The sequence below is a fragment of the Pleurodeles waltl genome, chromosome 4_2, assembly GCF_031143425.1.
Source record: "Pleurodeles waltl isolate 20211129_DDA chromosome 4_2, aPleWal1.hap1.20221129, whole genome shotgun sequence".
In the NCBI taxonomy this organism is placed as follows: Eukaryota; Metazoa; Chordata; class Amphibia; order Caudata; family Salamandridae; genus Pleurodeles; species Pleurodeles waltl.
In genome coordinates, this window is record NC_090443.1 from 493149076 (window position 1) to 493176887 (window position 27812).

General features: G+C 54.5%; 1 protein-coding gene across 1 annotated transcript in view; it reads left to right on the top strand.

Annotated features, from left to right (window-relative positions):
• LYL1 (LYL1 basic helix-loop-helix family member) overlaps positions 1-27812 on the top strand; it is a 320667-nt gene that overhangs the window by 267101 nt on the left and 25754 nt on the right. The window lies entirely within an intron of this gene.

Here is a 27812-nt window from a genome sequence, read left to right on the forward strand (position 1 = left end):
CTCCATAATCCCGCCGCGGTCGCGGAAACCCGCCACGGTCATTCTGACCCGCAGAAGGCAAACCTCCGAAAATCCGACAGCCACAACCGACCGCCAGACCAGCGGTCGGCGGAAAAGTGGAGGTGACAAAACCTCCCCCGCCACGCCAACAGAAATACGCCCATGCCATTACGACCCACGAATCCACGCGGCGGTCATTCAAACGCGGTATTCCATTGGCGGGACACACCGCCGCGGTCAGAATACACACAAACGAACAAAACTCAGCCACATTGGACGATTTGAATCCCACACACCTGATACACATACACACACCACTCCCACACACACAATACAATATAAAACACCCACCCACATCACCCACAAACCCCTACGCAAAAAAATTCTGAAAGAAGGCCAGAGCGAGACACCACCATCCACAAACTAGCAGCCACAGCCACTCCACACCATCACCCACACACTATCCACACACAAAACAACACACACCACCACACTCAACACACTTAAATACACATACTCCACCCCACACATCATACACACCACCCCATGGCACCCCAAAGACAACCCCGCTTCACAGACGAAGAACTCAGGGTCATGGTGGAGGAAATCGTTCGGGTAGAGCCCCAGCTGTTCGGCACACAGGTCCAATACACCAGCATTGCCCGGAGGACGGAGCTATGGCAGAGGATTGTCGACAGGGTCAACGCTGTGGGACAGCACCCCAGAAATCGGGAAGACATCAGGAAGCGATGGAACGACCTACGGGGGAAGGTGCGTTCCATGGTATCCAGGCACAACATCGCCGTGCAGAAGACTGGCGGAGGACCCTCACCTCAACCCCCACAATTTACATCATGGGAGGAGGAAGTCTTGAACATCCTGCATCCTGACGGCCTCGCAGGAGTCGGCGGAGGAATGGATACTGGTAAGTTGAAGCTTCACTACTGCTTCCCCCCCACCTGCATGCCAAATCATACCCCAACCCTCACCCCCATCCTCGAACCCCACCCTCACCCCCACCCCCACCACCATCCTCACCCCCACCACCATCCTCACCCCCACCCTCACCCCCACCACCATCCTCACCCCCACCACCATCCTCACCCCCACCCCCAGCACACCTATTCCCCGCCAATGTCTCACCATCACAACCCACACATCCCAAAACCTAGGCCTGCATGCGTCCACTAAGCATGGACACCCATCACCAAAGCATGCCCAATGCATATACACATCCCCCCCACAAGCCACCCTCACCAAAGCCCCCACACACGAATGCCAGCACTTGGGGACACGGGAACCCACAGATACACCCATATGCCACACATTGAAACTATAACCATACCTCTATACCCCTGCAGGACCCGACCGTCAACACACCGCCGCGGAGGGCCCAGAATTCTCCACACCCCCCACCCAAGAGGCCGTCAGCGATGACAGCAGCTCTGTCGACCTGGACACCGATGACCAGCCCGGACCATCGGGGACCTCTGGACAGTCGGTTCCCCTCACACAGGCCCAGGCCACTACAGACCCAAACCCCTCTGGGAACACCAGCACAGCTCCCACCCAGCGGGCCCATGCCTCTGTCTCCAGGGCGCGTCAATCTGCGGTGTGTCTACCACTACAGGGCACCCAGGATAACCCACCACCCCAACAACAACAGGGACCTGGGGGCAGTGGTAGTGGGCACACCGGCCAGGGGGCAGAGGCCCAGGGAAACAGGGCAACTCGGAGGGCAGCTGTGCGACAGGGGGAGGACGGGCCCAGGGAACCCACTCTCCACGAGGTCCTCACCACCATCATGGGAGCATACAACCGCTCCCAGGAGACGATGGCGACGGTACTGGCCCGGTTCCAGGAGATCCAGGTACTGCAGGAGGAACACTATCGGGGGTACAGGGAGGACATCAGAGCCCTCACCTCCACCCTGGTTACCATGGTAGGGCTGCTGCAGGACCTCGTCAACACCAGGGCGGACACTCAACAACACCCAAGGGCCCCTGCCACTAGCCTGGACCAAGAACAGCCAACCACCTCCGCCGGCGCTAGTGGACAGGAGGCCCCCGCACAGCAGCAGCCCACCAGACCCCCACCTCCTGCAGGAGAAGAACCACCCCGCAAGAGGGCCCTGAGATCTCGCAAGAAGACAGAGTAGGATGTCAAGACCCCCGCCAGCAATGGATACCACCTGATGTCATCCCACTGTCCCACATTGTCACCCTGTCCATCCTTGAACTGCCCATGCTCCATCTCTCCACAGGCCTCTGGACAATGCACCTGTGTGACTGTTACTCTGGACTCTGCCATGGACATTCCTTCACCATAGCCCCCACCCACTTGAAACCACCCATCCCATTTTGAGCACTTCAATAAACACCTATTTTGCACAAAACTATCTGGAGTCTGGCTGTGATTTCAATATATTGTAATTGACATGACAGTGCAAATATGTCCTTGTACATGGTGAAGTCAACAAACAGCTGCCACAAAGCTGTAGTCCATGGGGAAACGAAGCACAGGACTCGTAGTGGGGACCCCAGATCTGAAATAGGGAGGGAAAAGCCACAACTCAGTCATCATACACTGGGGCAAATAGACAGGCAGCAGAGAGGCAGGAGAGTAGTTCACATTTACTAAATTATCTTTGAATTGTTACCTGTGTCCTATTGGAAGTACTGTTCAATGATTCTGTCCCTGTTGTCTGTTTCAGCCCCGTCGTCTTCCTCCTCGTCACTCTCCTCAGGTTCCACAGCTGCCACAACACCACCGTCTCGACCATCCTCCTGCAGGAAAGGCACCTGGCGGCGCAAAGCCAGGTTGTGAAGCATGCAGCAGGCCACGATGATGTGACACACCTTCTTAGGTGAGTACATTAGGGATCCACCTGTCATATGCAGGCACCGAAACCTGGCCTTCAGGAGGCCAAAGGTGCGTTCGATCACCCTCCTAGTACGCCAATGGGCCTCATTGTACCGTTCCTCTGCCCTTGTCCGGGGATTCCTTACTGGGGTCAGTAGCCACGACAGGTTGGGGTACCCAGAGTCCCCCACTAGCCATACACGGTGTCTCTCTAGCTGTTCCATCACGTAAGGGATGCTGCTATTCCTTAGGATGTAGGCGTCATGCACTGACCCTGGGAATTTGGCATTTACATGCGAGATGTACTGGTCAGCCAAACACACCACCTGGATGTTCATTGAATGGTAACTTTTTCTGTTCCTGTACACCTGCTCCCTGTCTCTTGGGGGAACCAAAGCCACATGGGTCCCATCAATGGCACCAATGACGTTGGGAATATGTCCAAGGGCGTAGAAATCACCCTTCACTGTAGCCAATTCGCCCACCTCAGGGAAAATGATGTAGCTCCTCACGGATTTCATCAGGGCAGACAACACTCTGGATAACACCTTCGAAAACATGGGCTGAGACATCCCAGAAGCAATTCCCACTGTTGTCTGAAATGACCCACTTGCCAAGAAATGGAGTACTGACATGACCTGCACCAGAGGGGGAATCCCTGTGGGTTGGCGGATGGGGGACATCAGGTCGGGCTCCAGCTGGGCACACAGTTCATGTATAGTGGCACGGTTAAGACGGTAGGTCAGGATAATGTGGCGTTCTTCCATTGTCGACAGGTCCACCAGCGGTCGGTACACGGGAGGATTCATCCGTCTCCTCGCCAAACCCAGCGGACGGTGCCTAGGAAGGACAACATGGAGCACACAGTCAAGCAACCCACAGGTACGTACTCACAGCTAGCACAGTAAACGATTCTCTATGCAGTGAATGGCGTGTCTGAGTGGCTATGCAAGGCCTAGGCCTGTGTGACGCAGTTGAAATAGAGCCATGTGGGCCCTGGAAATGGCGGCTGCCTGACCTGTGAAGTGTGACAGTGGGATGTGAGGTCAATGCGCTGGCGTGGCACACCGCGGCGGGCGGCGGGCGAAGACCGCGGCGCGAAGCCGCATTGGTTAACATTGAAGCCTATGGGTTTCAGGAGCCAATGGCGAAGGGCGCCGGCGGTGGCGGGACGCACCGCCGCGGTACGCACCGCCGCGGACGTGACCGCCATTTTCTATCTACTAATCCACTTGCGACTTGAACTTTCACAGGAGAGGACCTATACTGCAAGTGTTGCTGTGACCTCGGTCTGGAAGGGACAATGGCTGCTGCGCCTGGGGAAAGGGCCCCTGCCTTCACTGGAGAGGAGTTGGAGAAACTTGTGGATGGGGTCCTCCCCCAGTATGCGCTACTCTACGGTCCTCCAGACCAACAAGTGAGTTTAATTCAATCTGGATTTGGGGCCACTGGCTGGCTTGGGGGCCTGGCGGGGGCCTGGCGGGGATGGGGGGCATGTTGGGCCTGGCGGGGGGAATGGCGGGGGGCCTGGCGGGGATGGGGGGCATGTTGGGCCTGGCGGGGGGCATGGCGGGGGGCATGGCGGGGATGGGGGGCATGTTGGGCCTGGCGGGGGCATGGCGGGGGGCATGGCGGGGATGGGGGGAATGTTGGGCCTGGCGGGGGGCAGGGCGGGGGGATTGGCGGGGATGGGGGGCATGTTGGGCCTGGCGGGGGGCATGGCGGGGGGCCTGGCCGGGATGGGGGGCGTTGGGCCACTGGCAGGGAAAATGCAGACAAACTTGAACGTGGTATTTCTCCCTCCCTGTACGTGTCACATAGGTCCGCGCCCATGAGAAGATCGGGATTTGGCATGCCATCGCCAAGGGAGTCCGGACCCTGGGGGTCCACCATCGACGGGGCACCCACTGCCGCAAGAGGTGGGAGGACATCCGCCGCGGGACCAAGAAGACCGCCGAGTCTCTGCTGGGGATGGCCTCCCAACGTAGGCGGGGTGCCTGCCGTCAACTGACCCCCCTGATGTTCCGGATCCTGGCGGTGGCCTACCCTGATTTGGATGGGCGCGTGAGGGCAGCACAGCAGACACAAGGGGGTGAGTACAAGCATTATCTACTCTGTTGTCGCGCAGTGGAGGTGTCTGGGTGGGGGAGGAGGGCTGTGGGTCCCCCTAGGCCAGGGCGATATCTGTAGGCTGGGCACCCCCGTAAGCCCCTGTGTCCCCAGCCACCACCCTCAGTAGTTTGTCAGTACAGCCATCCCTGGGTCGTGTCATCCATGGGTGCAGTTGTCAACTCTAGGCGTGTAGGGCATGTTCCACGGAATGCGTAGCGGACCACAAGTGCGCAACTTAGTGCAGGGGGCATCTGTGTCTGTCATGTCCACTAACTGTACCGGAGATCCATGTACTCAATATCCCTTTATTTCTCTCCCCCCCCCCCCTTTTTGTTTGTCTTTCTGTGCTTGTGTGCATCAGCATCATCAGGCGGAGGAGAAGTGGCATCGGGGCAGGAGGGAGCTGCATCTCACATGGCCCAGGAGGGCCATGCCACAGAGTCAGACTGGACCAGTGAGACGGAGGGCGAGGGGAGCTCCACGACGGGGACGACTGGACCCTGCAGCGACACGGACACGTCCTCGGAAGGGAGCTCCCTTGCGGGGGTGGCACCATCCGTGCCCCCCGCCATTACAGGTACAGCCGCCACCCAGCGCAACATCTCCGCCCTCCCAGCAGCCCCTCAGCGTTCGCCCCGTGCCCGCTCTGCCAGGAAGCCGGGCATCTCCTTCGCCCCAGGCACCTCAGGCCCTGCCCCTGTTACCCCCGCTGCCCTCAGTGAGGAGGTCATTGACCTCCTCCGAACGCTCATTGTTGGGCAGACTACCCTTTTGAATGCCATCCAGGGGGTGGAGAGGGAGGTTCATCGCAGCAATGCGTACCTGGAGGGCATTCATTCGGGTCAGGCTGCCCATCAGCGATCGTTCCAGGCTCTGGCCTCAGCACTGACGGCAGCCATTGTCCCTGTCTCCTGCCTCCCTCTACTAACTCCCTCCTCCCAGTCTCCTGTTCCTCTGCCTGTCCCACCCACACCATCAGACCAGCCTGCACACACCTCAACACCCAAGAGAAGCTCATCCAAACATAAGCACCACAGATCACGCAGACATTCACACACGCAACATTCCGATGCAGACATGCCAACAGTCACTACCACCTCTGTGACCCCCACCTCCTCGTCTCCCTCCTCCCTCCCTGTGACGTCTACACTCACACCTCCATTCACCTCACCATCAGCCAGTGTTTCCATCACCAGCACACCCTCCACTCCAGTCCGCACACGTGCAGTCACCACCCCCACTGCCATTTACACGTCCCCTGTGTCCTCTCCCACTGTGTCTGTCACCCCCTCTTCCACACCACACAAACGCATAAAAACAGCCATCCACCTCACGACAGCCTATCCCTCCTGCACCTGCACCCAAAGACAGCAAACGTGACTCACCTACAACCACATCCTCTCCCTCCACTCCCATTCCCACTGTACCTACCACTCTCCATTGTCCCAAGAAACTCTTCCTCGCCACTGCTAACTTCTTTCCTGACCCTGAGCCCCCCCCTCCTTCTCGTCGGGGTAAGAAGAGCACCTCAGCCACCACCAGCCCTGCAGCCCCCTTGACAAGGGTGCAGGGGTATTGGAGCCCGCCAGCCCGCATTTCTGGATCTTCGCCCAGCAGCAAGGGGACAGCCAGCCCACCCCCTGGGAAGAGGAGCAGAAGGCGGAAGGGGCGCCGCAGGAGCCCGCCTTCTACATCCCCCCCGGACACCACCCAGAGACAGTCACCAGCCACAGCTCCAAAGGGAGGAAAGGGCCACAGACTCACGACTAAGGAGGGCAAGGGCAGCAAGTCGGAGAGGTCAGGCAGCAGGCATGCTGCCCAGGAGGAGCCCACAACCCCCATAGCCGCTGCCCTGGGAGGAACCGGCACAGCTGCCCCGGGAGAGCCCACCACCCCCATAGCCGCTGCACAGGGAGGACCCAGCCCAGCTGGCCAGGAGGGCCCCACCACCCACAGCCCAGGTGGGCATTGAAGGAGCACCATCCCCGCTGCCCAGGAGGGCACCACCAGGCAATGAGCAGTTGGCCATAGACCGGCCGCCGTCTCAAGCACCGTTGAACTGGGCCCCGCCGTCTCAAGCACGGCTCCGCTGGGCCCCGCCGTCTCAAGAACCGCTGAACTGGGCCCCGCCGTCTCGAGCACCGCTCCGCTGGGCCCCGCCGTCTCAAGAACCGCTGAACTGGGCCCCGCCGTCTCGAGCACCGCTCCGCTGGGCCCCGCCGTCTCAAGAACCGCTGAACTGGGCCCTTCAAGGCAAGACCCGCTGAACTGGGCCCTTCAAGGCATGAGGCGCTGAACTGGGCCCTTCCAGGCAAGAACCGCTGGCCCTTTGGCAGACGTGGCAGGGCAGGATCTATCTCGGGCAGGGCTGCAGGATGTCCTCTGGCCAACATGCCTCCTCCAGTGGCAGTGGGGTCTGTTATGGACTGTATGGACTGTGGCTTTGCACTCCCCAGGATGGCCCAGTGGGCAGGCCACCCACTGTATGAACTGTTTGGACTGTGGCTTTGCACTCCCCAGGATGGCCCAGTGGGCAGGCCACCCACTGTATGGACTGTATGGACTGTGGCTTTGCACTCCCCAGGATGGCCCAGTGGGCAGGCCACCCACTGTATGGACTGTTTGGACTGTGGCTTTGCACTCCCCAGGATGGCCCAGTGGGCAGGCCACCCACTGTATGGACTGTTTGGACTGTGGCTTTGCACTCCCCAGGATGGCCCAGTGGGCAGGCCACCCACTGTATGGACTGTTTGGACTGTGGCTTTGCACTCCCCAGGATGGCCCAGTGGGCAGGCCACCCACTGTATGGACTGTATGGACTGTGGCTTTGCACTCCCCAGGATGGCCCAGTGGTCATGGAGTCCCCTCGTGGATCTGGCGTCGTGTACTCAAGTGGCTGAGGTGCCCCCCCTTCCCTTCCCCCTGAGGTGCCTGTCCTATTTTCTTTCTGATGCCCCTGCAGTGTTCTCTCCGTGGAGTTCTTGTCGTGGGACTGGGCCTTGCCCCTTTGCACAGGACCCCTGTGGTCCACGGACAGTGGTTGGACTACATTTAGTAGCTGTGTATATTTTGTACATAGTTTATTTATTTATTGGGATTACTGGTGTCCATATTTCAATATATCTGCCCGTTTATGATCTCTTCTTTTGGTCTTTGCATTATTTCGGAGGGGGGGGTTTGTGGGTTGTGACAGTGATCTGTGGGAATGCATTGATGTGTGTGTTGTAGTGGGTATGGGTGGGTGGGTGTGTGCCGGTAATCTTTTCCCTCCCCTGTGTCGTAGGTGCAGTACTCACCGATGTCTTCCGCGCCGCCGGGCGTGCTCCTGGTATATGAGCAGGTATAGGAGTGCGGGGATGACCTGCAACTCTGGTTCCATACTGCCGGAATCTCGCGTGGAGTGCGTAGAGGTGAGCGTTTTCCCGTTCGTAGTCTGTTTCCGCCGTGTTTTTATCGGCGGTGCTCCCGCCCCGGAAAAGGTGGCGGATTGGTGGGTCGTGATAGGGTGGGCGGTACATTGTCTGCCGCCTGGCTGTTGGCGGGGACCGCCGCGCTGTTTGTTTGTACCGCCGTGGCGGTCGGAGTGTTAATGCGGCGGGCTGTGTTGGCGGTTCCCGCCAGGGTCAGAATTGCATATTTTGGACCGCCGGCCTGTTGGCGGCTTGGCCGCCGCTTTATCACCGACCGCCAGGGTCAGAATGAGGGCCTAAGTCCGATTAGCGTGAACATTTTAACACCTGGTCAAACTAGGGCCCGTATTTATACTTTTTTAGCACCGCATTTGTGCCGCTTTTTGACGCAAAAACGGCGCAAACATACAAAATACAATTGTATTTTGTAAGTTTGCGCCAATTGTGCGTCAAAAAATGACGCAAATGCGGCGCTAAAAATGTATAAATATGGGCCTAGGTGTTAAAATGAGGCCCACACACTACTACATTAGGGAAACAGACAGAAGAAGCATTGGAAAGCAACTGGACAACATGGACCTGGTACTCCTACAGCTTGGCACCCGTAGAAGACGACAGCGATGACACTAATTGCCACCAGCACCACTGCAGCAACCGCAAACACCACCACAGCTGCCACAAAGACAGCGTAGATGGTGGGAGAGGATCTTTCACCAGCGTGCAACCATCAAGGCCCTTAGGAAAGAAGAGGAGGTCAGACTCTACCATCTGAGGCGGGAGTCCATTGTACGCCTGCTCCACCACATTGTGCCAGACATCACAGCAAGAGTGCAGAGTCACACAGTAATGCCACCCATGGCCATACATCTGACTGTTCTCCACTTGCTGGCCTCAGGTTCATTCCAGACATCTGCCGCACAAGTGGGTGGAATCTCCCAGCCATCCCTCTCTGCCTTCCTTACGAAGGACCTGGATGCCATAATCAGACTCACACCACACCACATCCAGTTCCCCAACACCCAGGAACTGCAGCAGGAGACCAAGCAAGGTTTCTACCATATTGCTGGCTTCCTGCATGTGCTGGGTACAATGGACTGCACCCATGTCCAACTTGTCCCTCCTGCAGCAACCAAACACCTCTACAGGAACCACAAACATACCCATTCCATCAATGTGCAGGCCATCGTGGACCACCGTGGAATTATCTCAAACATCCTTGCAAAATAACTCAGAAGGGTCCATGATGCTTACATCTTCAGGCACTCCACTGTAAACCAATTCCAGGATGGACAATATGGCAATGGACTACTTGGTACCAAACAAATCATAATATACAACACACCAAACTTGTCGTACAAACAATACAAACACCACACCAAACACACATGGATGGGGAAACACAGATGTATAGACCACAGTACATATGCCACATGCCACACTACACAACATGCAATGCACATCACCCTCACATACGCCCAGATCTACAAGTCCCTGGCACTACCTGACTGACACAATACTGGAAAGACAGGTGGAGCAATGTCCCCTATGAATACAAACGCTGGCCTCAAACAACTACATGTGTTCACAGGTTCACAACAAAACACAGATCCTTCACACGTAACACTTACCATGGAATCGCTCTTCTATGTGAATTGCATTGGCCATTCAAATTGCAACACAACTCACATATTGGCACTGCCCCACATTTAATATGCTGTATAAATCTCAGGCAGTACTGCTATCTATTGCCACACGACTGGTTCCATCACCATCTACATATCAGCAAAATATAATAGATATATTCATTGTGTACAACTTTCCCTTGTGTGGTGCATAGTGCAGCACACATTGAAATACAACATCACCATCAATGAAATATCATGTGCAGGAAAGAACACCTCACAGCACACCAACAAACATACCTGTAAATCCCACATCTCCATACCAGGATACAAGGGTACCAACAATGGACTGCAGCAGATGAAATACTGACAATGTACAGGGAGAGACTAGAAATGCATATGAATGAGGAGACATAGAACTTACCATGGCTGGAGTCCTGGGGCAGGGCAGTGCTGAAAAGCACAGCATGCCCTGTCCTGTCCCACAGCTGTATGAAAAATCTTGCTTTCATCACAATACATCCCATATAACCATCCCACACTGGGCATATGAACCTCATGCACATGCAAATGCCAGCCAGCAATTGCCAACAGCAACACTTTGTGCAAGGGAGGTATTTCAAGGGCAAAGGAGTGGGATTCACATGCAACACACAGGGCCCTACACCTGTTAGATGTCACACAACATACAAAATAGGTACACATGTCACTCTTCTGGAGGTCTAAAGTGAAGGCACTAAGGGCCACATGTCAGAAAGGTTGTGGAGCATCTAAAGTATAGCTACTTTACTTGCAAACCTTAGCGACCCCCCCTACCTCCAACATGTGTGTGCTGTATTCAATATAGGGTGCACCATAACACAGAGCAGGTGCAAAAGTGTCAACATGATGGATGCAATAGTGTACATAGGGACACATTTAAATAAATGGTGTGTCCCATACCTACACCTGCTCGGGGCAGGCTTCGAAAGTATCAGATGAAAATGACACATTGGAACCTCTTATATTCTTCTGCACCATTTTTGCTTTTTCCTAATGGGTGAACACACTCTTTGCATACATAATGCTTTGCACAGGCATGATGTGTCGCAAAGGTACACTAAGGCCCTCATTACAACCCTGGCGGTCGGTGGAGAAGTGGCGGTAATACCGCCAACAGGCCGGCTGTAAAAAAAATGAAATTACAAGCATGGGGGTGACCGCCATGCTAAACCGCCACTTCTCCACTCCGACCGCCAGGCTGGAGACTTCGGTCTCCAGCCCGGCAGCTGTCACTACACCGCCAGCGGTATCACGACCCCGCATACCACCATGGATTTCGTGGGGTTGTGTACCGCCACGAAATTCATGGGGTAGGCACTATCAGTGCCAGGGAATTCCCCCTCCCCAGAGTCCTCCCCCCCACACCCACGACCCCCCTACAACCCCCCAAAGGTGGCAGGACCCCCTCCCCAACATTGACATACACCCCCCACCCCCTACACACACCATCACACACCTACTACACAAACACGCTGACATACACGCACACATACATGCACAGATACACACAGACATACACACAGACATATGCGCACACATTTCCCATACACACAACACCCCCGCATGCATACACGCACTCAGACACCCCCTCTACACATGTACACCTCCATGCACGCACACAGCACACAACGCCTCCCCACCCCCCTCCCCTAACGGACGATCACCTTACCTGGGCCGGTTATCCTCCGGGAGAGAACAGGATCCATGGGGGCTGCTCCACCGCCAGCACCCCGTCACCAGAACACCGCCACATCGAATCATGTGACGTGATTCAGTGAGCTGTGTTCTGATGATGTGGCGGTGGAGGTGGAGCAGCCTCCACTTCTTCGCCAAACGCCAGTATGGCTGCTGGCAGCTCTCCGTCCGGAAAAGGGCAGAGGACTGCCAGCAGTCATAATACGCTGTGCGGAAAAACGCCTGCACTGGCGGTCTTCAGCACGGCGGTACCTTGGCGGTTTTGAAAAAAGACAGCTGAGGTCCAAATGAGGCTCTAAGTGTTGCACTGCATGGGTAGTCACACTTTGTAAACATGGCGCTGTGATTTTTTGTCTTGTTGGCCCACAATAGTGTCCACAAAAATGGGGCTAATGTGGTGCAAAGAGGTGCTGGGACCTTGTACATTTGGGCCCCCCCATCCTCAACTAAAGACAAAACCACACTTATTTGGCATGGGTGAACTGTCAGACAAAAATTCCAATTACAATCACCACGTATCTAAGGCAAAACCCATGATAGGAAAGTGCACCACCACAGACCAATGCAACCATCCATCCAAACAGGAACACACACAATACCAGATGTAAGTCTGATTCACCACTCCACTCAAAACAAATACAGACCATGGCACCTAGTAATTAACTAATGTGCATGATTGACACATGTTCTCACATTCCTAAGCAGCTGACCAAGGTTACAGCATCCAGCCATGGGTCATGACACCCTTTAGAAATCCTACAACCGATGCAGAGTGGGCGTACAATGAAGGCCAAATAAGGACCAGAAATGTAGTGGAGCGGACATTTGGCCTCCTTAAATCAAGGTTCAGGTGCCTACATCTTAAAGGAGGAGGACAGTTATATGCACCACCCTTTGTCTGCAAAAGGATCTTTGTGCGTGCCATTTTGCATAACATTTCTCCACGCACATATGTCCCCTGTGATGAACAAGTAGATTTCCCCAATGTGGAGGGTGACAACAATAGTGTACAACTGAAGGAGGGGGAACAACAAAACTCTGCTGCTGGAGTACGCAGAAGAGAACTAATTGTGCAAACTTTTTCTTTTCACATAGAACTGTACTCCAAGAATCACCATGTAAATAATTCCATAAAATCACGTAAACTCAGAATGTTCATGGCATACTCATTTGCACCATCACATACCAATTGTAACTTGCCCATATCTCAGAGAGCATGACTACACCACAACAGTTGTAAACAACTTTGGGACATAGGCCCTGATTTAGGAGGGCCTAGTGCATCCTTGTTCAACATTAATGTCAAACATCTTACACTAATGTGGCCCAACGGCGCCAATATCTAAGCAGCAGAAACTCATAGTGGCGCAATGCATGCATTGTGCCACTTTATAACTCCTTGTACCACAAAATGCCTGCAACACACATTAAGTATGCAAAGGTGGTGTGTAGCCGGTAAGGTGGGGTGCCAAATGGCTCAGTGGAATCTAACAAAACTACTGTGCCATATATTGCTGCTACTTTTAACACCTGCTCAGAACAGCTGTTTAAAGGGGGCACACCATTAGTACCAATGGGACCCTCAGTACTGTTCAGGGTTATGGCCAAAATGTTTGCTCTGAGCCTGAACAGTACATCAATTGTGTCAAATACCTTCACGCTATTGCCCCCTACCCTGTGCCATGGTACGCAGTCTTTAAAATACAGCGCACACATGGTGGTGGGAGGGGGCGCTAACGGGGGAAAGAAAAGTATCCCTGCACTGGTTGCTGCCCCACTTTACTTTACTCTACCTCATAGTCAGGAACAAAAAATATCTTTAAAATAATTCAATACCACATTAATGTGTTGGTGGAATGTAGGCATTGTCTATAACTAATACATTTTACATTGTCACACACATATCACACAAGTATGTTGGCTTGACAGCAACTAAGCTTGTCTCACATCTGAAGCAGATGTATGAGAAGAGCCAGAAAGGGTGAGTACTCCTGTTAGAACAATGCCAGGCTTACATAGTGGTCATTCACAAAGAAGGGAAGTCCAGAGAGGACAGTATCAGTACCCTGGGTCTACAGACAAGACCCTTTTCCACAACCTATCAATGACCTAACCATGCATCCTAGTAATGACCACACCTATTTATGGCAAATCATATAAAACCATGGGAATTCATGAGACATGTCCTACACAAACAAGCTGCCAGTGCCCAGTATATGATAGGGCAAGCCTGGCATCAAGAACCTCAAAGGTAAAAACACATACTTGACCATGGGATCACAAATGTTCAGATGTATGCCTGCAGTGGACTTTGCATCGCAGTGCTGATGATCCATCATGAGGAGGGCATATCACCACCCAAGGCCCACTCAAACCTCTGAGGAGGCTACATTGATCCTTGACACAGTCAGGGGCCGGCTGATTGTGCACAGTGAACCGAGCTGAGGTGACCACAGTCAACTGGTGTTCATACATGCAACAATGGCCCTGTGTGGCCATTCAAAGTGCCACAGGAGCACTGATGACTAGGGTGCCATCACTGCATGAGAGCATCCCTGCCATACAGATTGTATTCAATTTCATCAATTTGCCAATAACATCAAAGTCTGAGTCACTGAACATTGAAAATGTATGTTGTTAACACATAGGGGGTCATTCCAACCCTGGCGGTCGGTGTTAAAGCGGCGGCCAACCCGCAAACAGGCAGGCGGCCCAAAAAATGGAATTCTGACCCTGGCGGTAACCGCCAACACAGACCGCCACTTTAACACTCCGACCGCCACGGCGGGACAAACAAACAGCACGGCGGTCACCGCCAACAGACAGGTGGCAGACAATATACCGCCCACCCTATCACAACTCACCAATCCGCCACCTTTTCCGGGGCGGGAGCCCCACCGATAAAAACACGGCGGAAACAGACTACGAAGGGAAAACGCTCACCCTACACACTCCACGAGGAATCTGGACAGCATGGAACCAGAACTACACATCCTACCAGCAATTTTCTACCTGCTCCTCTACCAGGAGCACGAACGCCGGCGCAGAAGACAACAGTGAGTACTGCACCTACGACACAGGGGAGGGGGGAGGAGAAAAGAATACGGGCACACACATACGCGACCCCCCCCCCCAACTACCTACACACCAATGCAGAGCAACAACTCAGAGTGACACCCCCCAAACCCCCCGGAAGAATGCAAAGACAAAATAATATGTTATTGGAATTCAAATATATTGTAAGGCTAAGTAAATAAGTAAGTCGAACATCCCATAACTATATACACATATGTAAATTGTCCCGTCAAAATTGGCTTTCTGTCATTGTACGTCGGCCAATGGTCCTCAACACATGGGCAAAGCCCACACATGAGACCCGAATCCATTGGAGAGAACACTGCAGGGGCATCAGATAGGAAAACTACAAGCACCTCAGGGGGAAGGGAAGGTGGGGCACCTCAGCCACATGAGTCCACGATGCCAGATCCACGAGGGGCCTCCATGGCCACTGTTCAATCCTGGGGAGTGCAAAGCCACAGTCTCACAAGTCCCTACAGTGGGTGGCTTGCCCACTGTGCCATCCTGGGGAGTGCAAAGCCACAGTCTCACATGTCCCTACAGTGGGTGGCTTGCCCACTGTGCCATCCTGGGGAGTGCAAAGCCACAGTCTCTCAAGTGGATGACAGACTCCAGCGGTACTGGAGGAGTCTTGGTGCCCAGAGTGTATCGTGCAGCCCTGTCCGACACTGATCCGGGCCTGCCCCTTCTGCCAATGTGTCAGCGGTGCTTAAGTTGAAGGGCCCAGCGGAGCGGTGCTTGAGTTGAAGGGCCCAGCGGAGAGGTGCTTGAGAGGAAATGCCCAGCGGAGCGGTGCTAGAGTTGAAGGGCCCAGCGGAGCGGTGCAGAGACGGCGGTGCCCAGCGGAGCGGTGCTTGAGAGGAAGTGCCCAGCGGAGCGGTGCTAGAGTTGAAGGGCCCAGCGGAGCGGTGCTTGAGAGGAAGTGCCCAGCGGAGCGGTGCCGAGACGGCGGTGCCCAGCGGAGCGGTGCTTGAGAGGAAGTGCCCAGCGGAGCGGTGCAGAGACGGCGGTGCCCAGCGGAGCGGTGCTTGAGAGGAAGTGCCCAGCGGAGCGGTGCTAGAGTTGAAGGGCCCAGCGGAGCGGTGCTTGAGAGGAAGTGCCCAGCGGAGCGGTGCTTGAGAGGAAGTGCCCAACGGAGCGGTGCTTGAGAGGAAGTGCCCAGCGGAGCGGTGCTAGAGTTGAAGGGCCCAGCGGAGCGGTGCTTGAGAGGAAGTGCCCAGCGGAGCGGTGCTAGAGTTGAAGGGCCCAGCGGAGCGGTGCTTGAGAGGAAGTGCCCAGCGGTGCTTGTCTTGAAGGGCCCTGTTCAGCGGTGCTTGAGACGGCGGTGCCCTGTTCAGCGGTGCTTGAGACGGCGGTGCCCTGTTCAGCGGTGCTTGTCTTGAAGGGCCCTGTTCAGCGGTGCTTGAGACGGCGGTGCCCTGTTCAGCGGTGCTTGTCTTGAAGGGCCCTGTTCAGCGGTTCTTGAGACGGCGGTGCCCTGTTCAGCGGTGCTTGTCTTGAAGGGCCCTGTTCAGCGGTTCTTCACATGTGTCTCCAGGGCACCAGATCCGGCCAATATATGGTGTTCACTCGCCATCCGACTTCTCGCTTGCGGGCCCTCCTGTGCTGGTGTCCCGTGCCCGTGGGTATACTCCTTCACCCCCGGAATGGGGCAGGTGGGGCCCTCCTGGACAGCTCGCCTGCTGCCGGACTTGTCGGCCGTGCTGCCCTTGCCATCCTTGCCTGATCCTCTGTGGCCCTTGCCTCCCTTTGGAGATGTGCCAGGTGGCACCCCACTTCCTGACGGTGCCAGGGTGGTGCCTGTGGAAGCTGCCGTCTCTGTCCTCTCGCGCCGGCCCTTGCCTTTTTTGGATTTTTTCCAAGGGGGTGGGCTGGCTGTCCCTTTGCTGCTGGCCGATGTAGCTGCCCTCGAAGGTGGTGGACTCCAATATCCCTGGACTATGGTCCTTGTAGGTCCAGGGGTTGTGGTGGCTGAGGTGTAGATTGGACTTTTACGAGATGGAGGGCGTGGGTTAGGTGATGGAAAGAGGTTAATTTTGGAGAGGAAAAACTTTTTAGGAGCAATGGGAAGGGTAGGTGCAGTGGGTATGGGAGTGGAGGAAGAGGATGTGGTTGTAGGAGAGTCAAGTGTGCTGTCTTTGGGTGCAGGTGCTTGTGACGGAGGCTGTCGTGAGGTGGATGGCTGTTGGGTGGGTGGCTGCCTGCGTTTGTGTGGTTTGGAAGAGGGGGTGACAGACACACTGGGAGAGGACACAGGGGACGTGTAAATGGCAGTGGGGGTGGTGACTGCACGTGTGCGGAGGGTTCTGGTGGGTGTGCTGGTGATGGACGTAGTGGCTGATGAAGTGGTGCATTCAAGTGTGAGTGGAGACGTCACAGGGAGGGAGGAGGGAGACGAGGAGGAGGGGGACACAGAGGAGGCAGTGGCTGTTGGCATGTCTGCATGTGGATGTTGCTTGTGTGAATGCTTGTGGGATGTGTGGTGCTTATGTTTGGATGAGCTGACCTTGGGTGTTGAGGTGTGTGCAGGCTGGTCTGTAGGTGTGTCTGGGATAGGCAGAGGAACAGGGGAGTGGGACTGGGTGGAGGGAGTTGGAGGAGGGAGGCAGGAGACAGGGACAATGGCTGCCGTCAGTGCTGAGGCCAGAGCGTTGAACGATCGCTGATGGGCAGCCAGACCCGAATGAATGCCCTCCAGGTATCCATTGCTCCGATGCACCTCCCTTCCCACCCCCTGGATGGCATTCAAAAGGGTAGACTGCCCAACAATGAGCGTCCGGAGGAGGTCAATGACCTCCTCACTGAGGGCAGCAGGGGTAACTGGGGCAGGGCCTGGGGTGCCTGGGGCGAAGGAGATGCCCGCCTTGGTGTGCGAGCGGGCACGGGCGAACGCTGAGGGGCTGCATGGAGGGCGGAGCTGGTGCGCTGGGTGGCAGCTGTACCTGTTGTTGCGGTGGGCACGGATGTTGCCGCCACCACAAGGGAGCTCCCTTCCGAGGACGTGTCGGTGTCGCTGATGTCTCCACGTGTCCCCGTTGTGGAGCCCCCCTCTCCCTCCGTCTCACTGGTGAAATCAGAGTCCGTTGCATGGCCCTCCGGGGCCATGTGAGATGCAGCTCCCTCGTGCTCCAATGCCACTTCTCCTCCGCCAGATGATGCTAATGCACACATGAACAGGAAGAGCAGACATAAAAAGGGGAGGGGAGAAATAAAGACATGTTGAGTGCATGCATTGGCAACACAGTTGGCGGAGAGGACAGACACAGAAGCCCCCTGCACTACGCCGCGCACTTGGGGTACACTACTCAATCAGTGAGACTTGGCCTACAAGCCAATGGACGACATCTGCACACATAGGTGACACAAGGCCATGGATAGCTGTACTTGGCACCCTACAGAGGTGGAGGGCGGGGGCACAGGGCCATGCCTTATGGAGGGGACTAGCCTACAGAAATCGCCCTGGCCTAGGGATACCCACATCCCTCCTCCCCCACCCAGACACCTCCACTGCGCGCTAAGATAGCAGAATGTGCTTGTACTCACTCCCTTGTGTCTGCTGTGATGTCCTCACGCGCCCATCCAAATCTGGGTAGGCCACCGCCAGGATCCGAGACATCAGGGGGGTCAATTGACGAGTGGCACCCCTCCTACGTTGGGAGGCCATCCCCAGCAGAGCCTCCGCGGTCTTTCTGCTCCCGCGGCGGATGTCCTCCCACCTCTTGCGGCAGTGGGTGCCCCGTCTGTTGTGGACCCCAGGGTCCGGACGTCCTTGGCGATGGCACGCCAAATGTCGACTTTCTGATGGGCGCTGACCTATGTGACACGTACAGGGAGAGAAAATAAAATATCATCATTTTCTGCATGCTCGATGTGAGTGTCCCCCCATCCCCACCCTTGCCATGTGGCACATGCTCTCATCTGTCGTTTGATGCATGCCTCATACGCTCCCCTCCGCACCATCGTTCATTCACCCCACTCAACCCAGGCATTACCCACAAAGCATGGTCCCAGTGTACTAACCTGTTGGTCTGGAGGACGTAGAGTAGCGCATACTGGGGGAGGACCCCATCCACGAGTTTCTCCAATTCTTCAGAAGTGAAGGCAGGGGCCCTTTCCCCAGTCGCAGCAGCCATTGTCTCTTCCAGACCGAGGTCACAGCAGCACTTGCAGTATAGGTCCTCTCCTGTGGATGATCAGGTCTCGAGTGATTAGCTGATAGAAAATGGCGGTCACGCCCGCGGTGGTGCGTACCGCGACGGTGCGTACCGCGACCGCCGACGCACTTCGTCATTGGCTCCTGAAACCCATAGGGTTCTATGTTAACCAATGCGGCTTTGCACCGCGGTCTTCGACCGCCTACCGCCACGGTGTGCCACGCCAGCGCATTGACCTCACATCCCATTGTCACACTTCACAGGTCAGGCAGCTGCCATTTCAAGGGCCCACATGACTTAATTTCTACTGCATCACACAGGCCTAGGCCTTGCATTGTTACTCATACAAGCCATTCAATGCATAGCGAATCGTGTACTGTGCAAGCTGTGGGAACGTACCTGTGGTTTGCTTGACTCTGTGCTCCATGTTGTTCTTCCTAGGCACCGTCCGCTGGGACTTGCGAGGAGATGGAGGAATGTTCCCGTGTACAGACCGCTGGTGGACCTGTCGACAATGGAAGAAAGACATGTCATACTGACATACAGACTTGACCGAGCCACTATACAGGAACTGTGTGCCCAGCTGGAGCCAGACCTGATGTCACCCATTCGCCAACCCACAGGGATTCCCCCCCTGGTGCAGGTTCTGTCAGTACTCCATTTTTTGGCAAGTGGATCATTCCAAACAACAGTGGCCATTTCATCAGGGATGTCTCAGCCTATGTTTTCTAAGGTTTTGTCCAGAGTGTTGTCTGCCCTGATGAAATACATGGGGAGCTACATTGTTTTCCCCGAGGTGGGCGATTTGGCTACAGTGAAGGGTGATTTCTATGCCCTTGGACATATTCCCAACATCATTGGTGCCATTGATGGGACCCATGTGGCTTTGGTTCCCCCCAGTGAAAGTGAACAGGTGTACAGGAACAGAAAAAGTTATCATTCCATGAATGTCCAGGTGGTCTGTTTGGCTGACCAGTACATCTCCCATGTAAATGCCAAGTTCCCTGGGTCAGTGCATGACGCGTACATCATGCGAAATAGCAGCATCCCTTATGTGATGGAACAGCTACAGAGACACCGTGTGTGGCTAATTGGTGACTCTGGTTACCCCAACCTGTTGTGGCTACTGACCCCAGTGAGGAATCCCCGGACCAGGGCAGAGGAACGGTACAATGAGGCCCATGGGCGGACTAGGAGGGTGATCGAGCGGACCTTCGGCCTCCTGAAGGCCAGGTTTAGTTGCATGCATATGACAGGTGGATCCCTAATGTACTCACCGAAGAAGGTGTGCCAGATCATCGTGGCCTGCTGTATGCTTCACAACCTGGCTTTGCGACGCCAGGTGCCTTTCCTGCAGGAGGATGGTCCAGAGGGTGGTGTTGTGGCAGCTGTGGAGCCTGTGGAGAGTGAAGAGGAGGAAGACGACGGGGACAACACAGACAACAGGGACACAGTGATACAACAGTATTTTCAATAACACACAGGTACAAATCCAAACCGCCATTTTACATGTACTTACAGTCTCCTGCCTCTCTACTGTCTGAGTTTCCCCCCAGTTTATGTTAACTGAGTTGTGACTTTCCCTTCCGTTTTCAGAGATGTGGGCCCCACTGCGTGACCTCTGCTTTGTGTGCCCATGGACTACAGCTGTGTGACAGTGGTATGCTGTCATCACAATGGAACTGAACATTTTGGCACTGTTATGTCTAATACATTTGTTCAAAATACAAGCAGACTCCAGATAATTTTAGTGCAATAAGTGATTTTATTTAAGTGCTAAATTTAGGGACATGGTTGAAAATCAGTGATGGGTGATGGTGGAGTAATGTCCATGGCAGAGTCCAGATTTTCAGTCTCACAGGTGCATTGTCCATATGCCTGTGGAAGGATGGAGCAGGGGCAGTTTAAGGTTGGACAGGGGGACAATGTGGGACAGTGGGATGACATCAGGGGGTATCCTTTGCTGGTGGGGGTCTTGCCATCCTTCTCTGTCTTCTTCCGAGATCTCAGGCCCCGCTTGCGGGGTGGTTCTTCTTCTGTAGGAGGTGGGGTTCTGGTGGCCTGTTGTTGTGTGGGGGCCTCCTGTCCACTAGCGCCGGCGGAGGTGGTAGCCTGTTCTTGGCCCATGCTAGTGACAGGGGCCCTTTGTGGTGCCACATGGTCCCGCAATGTGGTGACAATCTGGTTAAGAGCCACGACGATGGTCCCCATTGCGGAACTAATGTTTCAGAGTTCTTCCCTGAACCCCATGTACTGTTCCTCCTGCAGTACCTGGATCTCCTGGAACCTGGCCAGTACCATAGCCATCGTCTCCTGGGAGTGGTGGTATGCTCCCATGATGGAGGAGAGGGCCTCGTGGAGAGTGGGTTCCCTGGGCCTGTCCCCCCCCTGTCGCACAGCAGCCCTCCCAGTTCCCCTGTTTCCCTGGGCCTCTGTCCCCTGGACCGTGTGCCCACTACCACTGCCCCCAGGTCCCTGCTGTTGTTGGGGTGGTGGGTCAACCTGGGTGCCCTGTAGTGGTGGACACACCGCTGATTGACGTGTCCTGGAGACAGAGGCATGGGCCCGCTGGGTGGGAGCTGTGCTGGTGTTCCCAGAGGGGGGTAGGTCTGCTGTGGCCTGTGGCTGTGTGAGGGGAACCGACTGTCCCGAGGTTCCCGATGGGCCGTGCTGGTCATCTGGGTCCAGGGAGACAGAGCTGCTGTCATCACTGGGGACCTCTTCTGGGGGTGGGATGGACATTTCTGGACCCTCCTGGGCGGTGTGGTGGCGTTTGGGTCCTGCAGGGGTATAAGAGTATGGTTATTGCTTCTGTGTGTGCCATAGTGTGCAATGGGTGGGTGGCCGTGTACCCCAGTGCTGGCATTCCCTTGTGGGGGCTGTTGTGACGGTGGCTTGTGGGGGAGATGGGTATGTGCAGTGGGCATGCTTTGGTGATGGGTGTCCATGCTTTGTGGACGCATGCAGGGCTAGGTGTTGGGATGGGTGGGTTGTGATGGTGAGCCATTTGCAAGGAGTTGGTGTGATGGGGGTGGGGGTGAGGGTGGGGGTATGATTTGGCATGCAGGTGGGGTGGTGGGAATGAAGTAGTGAAGATTTGACTTACCAGAGTCCATTCCTCCAGCTACTCCTGCAAGGCCCTCAGGATGCAGGATGTGCAAGACTTGCTCCTCCCATGCTGTAAATTCTGGGGGAGTAGGTGGGGGTCCGCCGCCAGTCTTCTGCACCGCGATGTTGTGCCTTGCTACCATGGAACGCACCTTCCCCCGTAGGTCGTTCCACTGCTTCCTGATATCGTCCCGATTTCGTGGATGCTGTCCCACAGCGTTGACCCTGTCCACTATTCTTTGCCATAGCTCCATCTTCCTGGCAATGGTGGTGTGCTGCACCTGTGTACCGAAGAGCTGGGGCTCTACCCGAACTATTTCCTCCACCATTTTTTTTGCACAAAGTGAGGCCCCCTTAACAAAACAATTTTTACTCCCACAAATTAAGTACGTAAAAAATCAAGTGAGTACAGTTCAAATCAAGTAAGTCAAAAATTCAAGTGAGTAAATTCAAAGGAATGCAATCAAGAAATTTCTCATCAATCAATATAAAGTCCAATCCAGTTCAGAAATTTAATAGGTCGCAACATCAAATTTTACAGCATCATCCATGAAGGTACACTCCGAGCCAACACGTGTTTCGTCTTGGGGAATTCTTCTAGTCCCCAGCGACTTCTTCAGGGCTCTTATAAGCTTCCGATTTCAAATTAATGTAAGTATCTCCAAAGGGTAGGTACTGTTTCAAATGTGACTGCTCGGTAAACAACATGCATCTACTTCCATGATTGTTGTGTCTTCAGTAATTGAAAAGCCGTTTCATTCTAGGCCATTAAATTGCACGCAATCCAGAGTGGCGCCCAAACGCTACGAGACGCCATGATGCGAGTATGCACCTCCACCATGACCCTGAGTTCTGCGTCAGAAAACCTGGGGTGTCTTTGGGGTGCCATGGGGTGGTGTGGATGAGGTGTGGGGTGGTGTATGTGTTGTAGAGTGTGGTGAGTGTGGTGGTGTGTGGTGTGTTGTGCGTGGATATTGTGTGGGTGATGTTGGGATTTGCCTCTGTGTGATGGTGTACTCTATTCTGTGCTGTCTCTCTCTGGCCTTCAGTCGCAATTGTGGTCGTAAGGGTTTGTGGGTGATGTGGGTGTATGTTTTATATTGTAATGGGTGTGTGGGAGTGGTGTGTGTATGTGTATCAGGTGTGTGTATTTGGAATTGTCCAATGTGGCTGTGTTTTGTAAAGGTGTGTGTATTTTGAGCGCAGCGGTGTGTACCGCCAATGGAATACTGCGGTTGAAAGACCGCTGCGGGGATTTGTGGGTCGGAATGGCATGGGCGTATTTCTGTTGGCGTGACGGTGGAGGTTTGGTCATCGCCAGTTTTTCGCTGGCCGTTGGTGTGGCGGACTTTTGTTGTTGTCGGGTTTTTGGCGGTTTGCCAGTTGCGGGTCAGAATGACCGTGGCGGTTTATCGCGACCCGGGCCATGTTATGGCGGTCTTCTGACCGGCGGTAAGCGCCTTTTACCGCCGAGGTCAGAATGACCCCCATAATACCTAAATGTTTCCACACATATCCCAGCTAGGTGGACCAGGCTTGGTGCTGTCAATTTGTGGATGGACAAATGAGAACAATTTACATGAGAAAATGTGTATGTGTCACATGATAACTTACAAATTATCATGACCAGTACAAATGTCCCTCCATTGTGAAATATATTTTACACAGATATGAGTACACAGCTTTGGAACAATGGGCTACCTATAAGACCGCTGGAAAGAGATTTAGTATGTGTCCAATCCCTAAACACACCACTGTATTATGCAGCACTGATACATATATTTTCACACAAAAATCGTCACATATACACCTACAATGACACATGTCAGCACACCATCTTCAAAATTTGGGGAACCATACGTTACATGTGTTGCTTTGCATCATTAAGTCTGCTCCTTACAACACACTAGAGTGTGCGCATACATGCACTCACATTGAAATGGATTACATGATCTTATCCCAGCATTAGTCAACAGCATCCTTTCCTAAAGATTTCTTTAGGGTATCATATGCCTGAACATGTATTGCACATGGCCCTTCCTTTCTTATGTTGTGTATCGTAACGTACTGTTGGAATTCTGACATGACAGTGTTGTAGACCCACAACATGAGTATTATCACATGGTGAGGAGGTTTTGAAACCACATTTTTCATCTCATAAAGTCCGAAGAGATTTATCGTTTGTGAACATTTTTGCAGTGCCAATTCCTGATGGGATTGTTTGGGACCAAGTAATGTTTGATATATATGGTCCCACGGAAATTGATATAGTAATACCAGGCATTGTATCTGATGATTGGGATGTGACAACAGTTGATTCTATGATGACAGAATTGCAATATTATACTGTCTTTGAAAACGAAGATGTTTACCAATTCAAAGAAAATTATGGTGATATGTTTTGCTATAATTATTATGGGCACCACTTTACACATAGAGCGAACAGTCCCAAAATGATCTTTAATTACACGCAATGGGAACATTGTCCATCTCCACCGCAAGGGAGTTCTAAAACATATTACCTGCCCGGCAAAATTTGACAAATGGCAAAAATACACGAATGCAACTAAAGATGAGCTCAATGAGTGGGTCCAGAATGGTATGTTTAATGCTTCACTGACACGTCCAGGTGGGTGGTTATTGTGGCCAATAGATACCAATGGGTGTCATCAATGTTTCATTAACTCCTCGGGGGTTTTAGGACGAGTAGGCCAGACCCTTGCTATATATCGCCAGAACATGCAGATATCATTACAACATATAGGGGGTCATTACAACATTGGCGGTAAAAGCCGCTTACCGCCATGCAGAAGACCGCCAACACACCGACCGCCACGGTCATTATGACCCACAGCTCAGAATCCGCCAAAATCCAGACATTCACACAAGTCTGCCCCACCAAAGGTCAGTGATAAACACCTAGTCATGCTCCTGTGACATCCATGTGTGCAGCAATCGGGCATAGCCTTGTAACCCATGTCCCTGGGATTGATTAGGGAACTCCAAGTACACGGCGTAGTGCAGGGGGCTTCCGTGTCTGTAGTGTCCGCCAACGGTAGCGGTATTGCATGCACTCAACATGTCTTTCTTCTGTTTCCCCCCCCTTTTTGTGGTCTCCCTGTGCTTCTGTGCATTAGCATCATCAGGCGGAGGAGCAGTGGCACCGGAGCAGGAGGGAGCTGCATCCCACATGGCCCTGGAGGGCGAGACAATAGAGTCAGAAGCCACCAGTGGGACGGAGGGCGAGGGGAGCTCCACGGTGGGGACAGGAGCTGAGACCAGCGACACGGACTCTTCCTCTGATGGGAGCTCCCTTGCGGTGGCGGGCCCCTCTGTGCTCCCCGCATCTACAGGTACAGCCGCCACCCCCCCTACCAGCACCGCCCTCCCAGCAGCCCCTCAGCATGTGCCCTGTGCCCGCTCACCCAGGAGGGTGTGCATCTTCTTCGCCCCAGGCACCTCAGCCCCTGCCCCTGCCACCCCTGCTGCCTCAGTGAGGAGGCCATTGACCTCCTCCATTCCCTCACTGTTGGGCAGTCTACCATTTTGAATGTCATCCAGGGTGTAGAGAGGCAGTTGCAACAGACAAATGCATACCTGGAGGGCATTCATTCTGCTCAGGCAGCCCATCAGCGAGCTTTTCAGACTCTGGCCTCAGCACTGATGGCAGCCATTGTGCCTGTCTCTAGCCTCCCCGCTCCAACTTCCTCCACCCAGACCCAAACCCCTGTACCTCAGCCTATCCCAAGCACACCATCAGACCAGCATGCACACACGTCAACACACAAGGGAAGCTCAGGCAAACATAAACACCACACATCCCACAGGCACTCACGCAAGCAGCATACCCATGCAGACATACCAACAGCCACTGCCTCCACTGTGTCCCCCTCCTCCTCGTCTCCCTCCTCCCTCCCTGTCTCGTCTCCACTCACACCTGCATGCACTACATCCTCAGCCACTACCTCCATCACCAGCACACCCACCACCACACCCCGCTCATGTGCAGTCACCACCCCCACTACCATTCACACATCCCCTGTGTCCTCTCCCAGTGTGTCTGTGAGCCCACCTCCCAAGGTACGCAAACGCAGCCACACACCCACCCAACAGCCATCCACCTCACGACAGCCTCCAGCCCATGCACCTTCACCCAAAGTCACCAAACGTACACCTCCTACAACCACTACCTCTTCCTCCATTCCCAAACCCCCTCCATATACCCGTCCCAGTGTGTCCCAAAAACTTTTCCTGTCCAACCTTGACCTCTTCCCCTAATCTCCCCCACCCCTTCAGTCTCCTACGGACCGCCTCTCCAGGTCCCAACCCAGCGCTTTAGCCACAACATCAGTGGGAGCAGTGGTGCCAGTAGTGACCGGCTTCTGGAGTGCGCCAGGCAGCAGGACAGCCGGTGTGCCAAGGAGCCAGAGCACGACAGTCCCCCACCTGAAAAACACAAAAAGTTGGCCAGTGCCCGGAGGGAGAGAGGGAAAAAATCTTCAAGCAAAGCCACTCCCAGGGGTACAGTTGGGAGTGTGGATCCAGCTGCACCACCATCCAAGGTGGGGAAGGGCCACACTAAAACTGGCAAGTCTAGGAAAACCTGCACAGCGGACAAGACCGCCACAAGCACCGCTGCTAAGGACACCGCCGCCACAAGCACCGCTGCCAAGGACACCGCCGCCACCAGCACCGCTGAAAAGGACACCGCCGCCACCAGCACCGCTGAAAAGGACACCGCCGCCACCAGCACCGCTGAAATGGACACCGCCGCCACTAGCACTGCAGGCCACTGAGCGCCAAAGATTCCGACACTACTGAGGCCGCCACAAGCAGGATGAAGCACTCTGGGCACCAAGCCCCCTCCAGAACCAATGGAGTATCAATCAATCAATCAATCAAGGATTTATAGAGCGCACTAATCACCCGTTAGGGTCTCAAGGCGCTGGGGGGGGGGAGCTACTGGTCGTAGAGCCATGTCTTGAGGCATTTCCTGAATGTCAAGAGGTCTTGGGTCTGGCGAAGGTGGAGCGGTAGGGAGTTCCAGGTCTTGGCGGCTAGGTGAGAGAAGGATCTTCCTCCGGCGGTGGTGCAGCGGATACAAGGGATGGAGGCGAGGGCGAGGCTGGCGGAGCAAAGATTGCGGGTGGGGGTGTGGAAGGTGAGTCTATCGTTGAGGTAGGCTGGGCCTGTGTTGTGGAGGGCCTTGTGTGCGTGGATGAGGAGTTTGAAGGTGATCCTCTTTGACACTGGTAGCCAGTGAAGGTCTCTGAGGTGGGGGGAAATGTGGTCATGGCGTGGGATGTCCAGAATGAGGCGGGCGGATGCGTTCTGGATTCTTTGCAGTTTTGTTAGGAGTTTGGTTGTTATTCCTGCATATAGGGCGTTTCCGTAGTCCAATCGGCTGCTGACCAGGGCGTGGGTGACAGTTTTCCTGGTTTCGACGGTAATCCACTTGAAGATTTTGTGGAGCATGCGGAGAGTGTTGTAGCAGGAAGAGGAGATGGCATTGACCTGCTGAGTCATGCTGAGTGTGGAGTCCAAGATGAAGCCTAGGTTGCGTGCGTGGGTGGTGGGTGAGGGCGCTGTTCCTAGGGAGGTGGGCCACCAGAAGTCATTCTAAGTTGAGGGGTTGGTGCCAAAGATGAGGATTTCTGTCTTGTCTGTGTTTATCTTGAGGTGACTTGATTCCATCCAGCTGGCGATGGCGTGAAGTCCATTGTGGAGGT